Raw genomic sequence first — 6,491 nt, forward strand, 5'->3', positions numbered from 1 at the left:
AAGAGTGTGGTCATGCTACCATCTTCTCTTCCATTTCCATCCTACTGGGATTTTGGAATGTGTTTTTCAAGTAGCCAGACCAGCATTTGAACTTGGCTGGCCAAGTGGGATTTGGTTCTTTTAACCCCTAGGCTATGGGGCTGGCTGGACTTTCATGAACTTAAAACAATTTTTTTCTGCCATAGGAGGCATACGCTCCCAGAGACAAGTGCAACAGTGAGCGAGAGAGCAAGAGAAAGTGAGAAATCACACCCCGGGAGAACGGCCACGCCGCAATCCCTTCTCCATTCTCCTCTCAGGATTTTGGGCAAGCACTCAAAACACTTTGTGTGCTTCTTAAGGTTTGGGACACAAACTGCTCGTGGCCATGTTGGATCCAGTTAACCACCAAACCATCTGCTGGCCCTCCATGAACTTTTTGAAGTGCCTTATACATCTGAACATCCCAACTTTAATCAAAGCACCCCATCTATAACGCCACATTGCCTGTAATAAAAACGCCTGTAATAAAAACACCCGTAACAAAGGGACAGGCACGAAGGCCTACCTGGGGTTCACAAGAACTTGCTCTGAGACGCCGTGAACACGTATTTCTAATTGTCCTCTCGCACGTAATTGGCAGCAAGGTTTTTACATCAGACGACTCCTACGGCTGTAGTGTGAGTTGTCTCATTTGTAGCAGGAAAAGGGGGACTACGAGAAGTGGGTGAGAAGCAGAACACAGCCTCAATCTCGTCAGCAGGCACCGTCTCAGGTCACGTTCAGGAAAGGCAGGCCTCTCAGGCCTGTAAGCCTCTTGCACTCACCTGCCCTGATCTGAGGGCCCTTGCTGCAGAGAGATGACTCTAACTTTGAATTCCAGTCCTACCACTTATTTACAGCTGTGCAATGTGAAGTGGGAGTACCTACTCCTGGGGGTTTCAGGAAGGGCAAAGTGATTCCAGAACAGGGTGAACAAGCTCCGCCAATACCAATCAATATACAGCCCTGGGACAAGCTCTTAGCTTACCCAAAAGGGTTACTCACCACCCACGGCTTCAAGCAGGGCCCCAGAGCTACATGGCCTGGGCTTAAACCCAGCTCCACAGCTCACCAGCTATTCCACCTTGGGCAGTTTGCACCTCTTATGCAAATTGCTGCTAATAATAGAACCTACTCTGAGTTTGCTGTGAGGGCTGAAGCTTGCAAAGTGCTTAGAACAGTACCCAGGCCCAGAGCAAGCACCCAAATTGATCACTGTTACCTGGCTAAGCCTTGGAGGTTAGGGCTTGTCAGAGTAAATACAGGAAATATGTTCTTCAGCTTCGTAAAAATTGCTTTGTTGACAAAATTCCAAAAGATGCTCTAGGTTCCTTTGGGGAACAAATGATACCCGGCCAATAAATTATGCAAGAAACAGCTAGTGAAAAATGAAAGTCTCCCTTGGAGGCCTCCTATCTCCCCTGCTCACACTCGAGACTTTCCCTCCGTCTCTTCCTGCACTGCTTCCTTTTTACATGAAGTTCAGAACTGAGCAGGGTCTTCAAGATCATCGGGTCTGGGGGTGTAACATACAGGGAAACAGAAGGATGGAATCAGGGCCCGTTCACATGTCAAGGGAATGTGGTTTATGACAAGAGAAGAGGAAGGGGAAGGACAGGCCGTGCGCCTTCCCTATCTGTCACTGCTCCCTGAAAGAATCCCCGAGACAAACTCGTTCATTGGTGGACCCCAACGGGGCTGGAGGGCGAATTAAGTTAATCTGGGGATACATGTCAGAAGCTAAGAGGTCCTCCTGTTCTCCCAGCCATCTTTCCTAAGAAAGGCCCAGGGAAGTAGGACGACGATAAATACACACCGTGTACGCCCCAGAATACGTCTCCTCAGGAGCAACCTCCACGTCAACAACACGACATATTTGCAACTATGAAAGTTTTTCCTGTCGAGGGACAGTGTTCAAGATAAACCATGAAGAAAATGAAACAAAACAGAGTATGATCAGTATTTTAAAAGACTTATAGGAAGACAGCATTATGCTTTTCTGTATTTTATTTTATTTTTGTCTTTGACGGCAGTGTATTATTTTATAATGACATTTTCTTTTTAAAAAATATATTTTTTTGAGATTTAATTTTTATTTATTCATTCATTTAAATTTGACCAGAGAGAGACACACAGACATTGAGAGAGAGAGAGAGAGAGGGAAAGTGAGAAAGCAAACCACCAGGTCCAGGACTCAAACCGTGGTTGGCCCTGAGTGTCTCCAGCCCCTTAACCACCATGCCACCTGCTGGTCCCTATAATGACGTTATTTTTAAAAATTAGTGGAAGAACTCTGCTTCCTACATGGTGTAAGACAGACACACCGTGTGTCCGTCTAACTGGCGTTGATTGGGAAGAGGCTGAAGACGCAGGGCAGGATAAGGATATGGCGGGGAAGGGGAAGCAGGCGGTAACCCAGCCGGGAGCTTCGCGTGTATCACTTTATTCCAGCACCGCAAACTCAGCAGATAAATATAATCTCCCCTCCCCGATTTTAATTATAATTTTTAAAGAATGAGGACATGGGTCCCCAAAAGAGAGAAAGGGATTCCAAGGCTCGAGCCTGTGGGTGGAGGGGCAGGATTTGGCGCAGGCGCCTCCGCGCCCAGCTCATGTTTGTTCCCACCACATCTTGCTGCCCGACTGCGCAGGGAGCTTTGGCTCCGCGTCTACTGCCATTTGGAGTTTGATTAAAAACAAAATGCGAACCACGCTATCACAAGTGCTTTCAATCCACGTTTATTGCAAACCCACAAGCACAGTAACCGGAACGTCAACACGACCCTGTTGCCTGACTGAGCGGGACATCGCCGTTCCGAAGCGCATTTTCCAAACACATGGAGGCTTGCTGGCGGCTCAGGCGCTGTGAGTGATGACCAGCGCCCCTTTTCTGAACGAGGAGTTCTGAACCGTTACACATTTAATTATCACTTTGGCAAAGCCATGCACATTACCATTTCTACTATGTAACAGCAGAGAGATTTTAAATGCGTCTTTATTTTTCAGAATCTTCAGTATTCACAATGTGTAAAATGAAACAGCGTTTTAAATAAAACGCTAAGCCAAGACACAGTTTCTTAAAAAGTCCCCACTGAAAGGAAGGAAAATTGCACAGGAACAATATTTATCAGTGCTCACAGTTGACGCTATCCATAGTTTTTTTAAAAGAATAAAAATACTCAAGACTTCAACATTTCCTTACAAAAGTATACTTAGCCATAAAATAAAAATCTATAAAACCCCAAATATTACAAAAGTAAAATGCAAAAAAAAAGGTTTTTTATTAAAATGTTACACAATCTTTACAGGTAAGAATCATTTTAAAATGCACAGAACACTTTGTAAGTTGTGGCGTGCTTCAGAGGAGGGTGCACGGTGCACTCCTGCTCAGCTCTTGCACAGACCCACCGGGCTGTGATCGCTGCTCCTGTCCCAGCATCCAGTCTGTGGGCAAGTGTAGCTCCCTCCCTGCACCCAGTCACGCGTGTGCGGTCTCCTGCCGGGAGGAGAAAGCTTGCCCAGGCACGTGGGATGTCACAGGAGCGTCAGCCCAAGAGGCGCCTGTCTGTAGCCTGTATCTTCGTGTTGCTATTTTAAAATCAGGACCCAGAGCTGGGAGTTACCTTAAGAGATGAGGCCTGATCCCTGGGACAGGCCTGACCCACTGTCTGATCGGCTCTCCAGAGGCAGAGAGGCTTTGTAGCCTGCTGTTGGGAGTACCGTTTCCCAGCAACCAGAAGTTAACTGCAGCAAAAAAGCAATCCCAGGATGGACCCAGATGCCAAATAGGAAAGGACTTTCATTTCCCACAGACTGAGGAGTTGGGGCTTCAACGTAGCCTAGGATGGCAAGAGGGATCAGGAGAGGGCATGAATGAGAATGAAACAAAAGCCAGAGGGAGGCCCTGAGGCCGAGCAGAGGTGTCCTTAGGACACAGGGGTGTTGGGCTGAGGGAGCCCCATGGGCAGGCCAGGCCCCAGTGTGGGGCTGCTGCAGGCACCCGGCCCTACTTCTGCAGCTCCTACTGCTGCCCGGCCTCTGCCGCCTTCCTGCTGTCAGGTGGCGGAGCCAGGAATCAGGACAGATACGCCAGGGCTCGAGAGCAGAGGGCTTTCAGACAGCAAGTCTGGTTGGACATGCTTCTGGGCGTGTGACTGGGAGGGTGGAGGCAATGGGAATGTCTGCATGGAGCCGGAGGTGGTAACTACATGGAGCTAACTCCCCTTGGATGGCCCAAGATTTATGTGCTTCCAAGAACTGGCCTGAGAAAGGGTTTCTGGCAGAGGGCATGAAGCACAATAAAGCGGGCACAGAAGGCATGGCTTCCATATGGAACACGCCTTTTGGGGGGAGCTGGGAGAGCTACAGACTTTGGAGTAAATGCAGCTCCTCCTGGGCGGTGGCGGATGTAGATTCATTCAAACCACTTTCTTTCTCAGAGGAGAACAGGAACCCCACAGTCAAGGCAACTTTGGGCCAGGGTCCCCACATGGCTGGTTCTGCAGTCTAGTGCTACTGCCAGGCTCTGAGTGGGCGGATATGCAGGAAGTGGGATGTGGAGGCTGCTTCCCTCCCTCCAGGTCCACAGCACCTCTCCATTCTGGGGTTCTGGGTCCTGATCTGTTCTACTAGTCTCTTCTCTGCACTGTTGCTTGACTCTCCTTCCAGAACTTTCCTTTCCTTTCTTTCTTTCTTTTTTTAATAAGTTTTTGCCTTAGGCCATGCGTGCTGACTGGAGAGACAGAGAGGGAAAGTGAGAAACCACTCCCCAGGGGGATGGCCACACCTTAATCCCTTCTCTTCTCTTCTCCTCCTGAGATCTTGGGTACACATATACACGTGCCTGATTTTCAAGCCACCAAGTCTGGGACTTGAACCATGACTGACCATGTGGGAGTCTAGCAATGCAAGCAACCACTGCCATCTGCTCGCTCTGAAAGCAAGAACTTTTTTTTTAAGAATTATTTATTATTTTTAAAGAATTATTTACTTACTTATTTTTCAATATGTATTATTATTATTTTTCAATTCGACCAGAGAGACAGAGAGAGAGAGGGAAAGCGAGAAAGCAAGGTACCAGGTCCAGGATTCAAACTGTGTTTGGCCATGTGGGAGTCCAGTGCATTAATCACCATGCCACCTGCCTGCCCAAGCAAGAACTTTTAAGTGCAAAGAGGAGTAGCTCTGAAACAAATGACAGAGGGGAAGTTGTAGGATCTCCATTTCCCTAGAGCTGAGAAAGCTCCAGACACAGTGGAGGCAGCATGTACTTGGAGGCAAGAGGCTGGGCCAGAAGACTGGGAATGAGCCAATTTCAAGGTTCGATTTTCCAGAACCTGCTTCCACAGAATGCCACACCTCCAAACCTCTTCCTCCACTAGGCTCGGCAGATACATTAACAAATGTGTCTGTAGACCTGCTTATATTTCAATACTTTTTTCCCTTTTTGCTATAGGGTGCTTGTGCTCACCTGAGAGTCAGAGAGGGAAGGGCGGGGGGAGTGAGAGACCATCCCTCAGGGAGGATGGCCACACTACAATCCCTTCTCCAATCTCCTCTTGGGATTTGGGGCACACATGTACACACAGCCAGGATGATTTTCAAGTCTCCGGGTCTAGGACTTGAACAGCACAGCTGACCATGTGGGATCTAGTACCTTACACTCCATGTCACCTGCTGGCCCTGCCTCATGGATCTTATGTGGTCCGTGCCTCTCTGTTGCGGCTCTTCTTTCGGCCTAATTCCATGCCTGAGTGAACACTGGCAGACTCCGAATCTTAAGAAGCTGGCTAGCCTTCCCTAAAAACCTTTCTACTTATTCTCAAGCCATCAAAATGGAATTCTCTACCTTTGCCTTCAAAGGGCATCCAGCGGCATGTTTTCCTCTATGAGGGTCACATACAACTACACATTGATTAGGGTCAGGCATGCATTGTCTTTTCTTTTCGTTTTCCTTTTTTTTTTTTGAGAGGTTTTTACCATAGGGCATGTGCGCTGGCCAGAAAGAAAGCAAGAAATCAACCCTCAGGGAGGATGGCCATGCTGCAACCCCTTCTCCTCCATTTTCCTCTCAGGATCTTGGGCACACATGCACATGTGCCCAGTGTGAGTTTAAGCCACCGGGTCTGGGACTTGAACTGTGGTCAACTACATGAGAGTCCAGCAACGTAGCCATTACACCATCTGCTAGTCCCAGGCATGCACTTTTAGGCTCAAAAAAACAGGATGTAACTATTCCCCAAGCAGTAATATCCCACACAAGAACCAAGACGCCTGCAGAAATGAGCCACAAAGCTCCCAGTAGCCTTTCGGGGTGCTGCTGGGTGTGAACGGCAGTTTCATAAATGGGCTCACTGGTACACCATCTCAGAAGCCCAGAACGTCCTCCCGATCCTCAGTGTCACCTAGTGGCCAGCATCCAGCTGAAGCCCAGAATATGCTGATTAAATGATTAGATGCAGATCTATCCA

This window comes from Tupaia chinensis, unplaced genomic scaffold, assembly GCF_000334495.1.
Source record: "Tupaia chinensis unplaced genomic scaffold, TupChi_1.0 Scaffold000415_1, whole genome shotgun sequence".
Classification (NCBI taxonomy): Eukaryota; Metazoa; Chordata; class Mammalia; order Scandentia; family Tupaiidae; genus Tupaia; species Tupaia belangeri.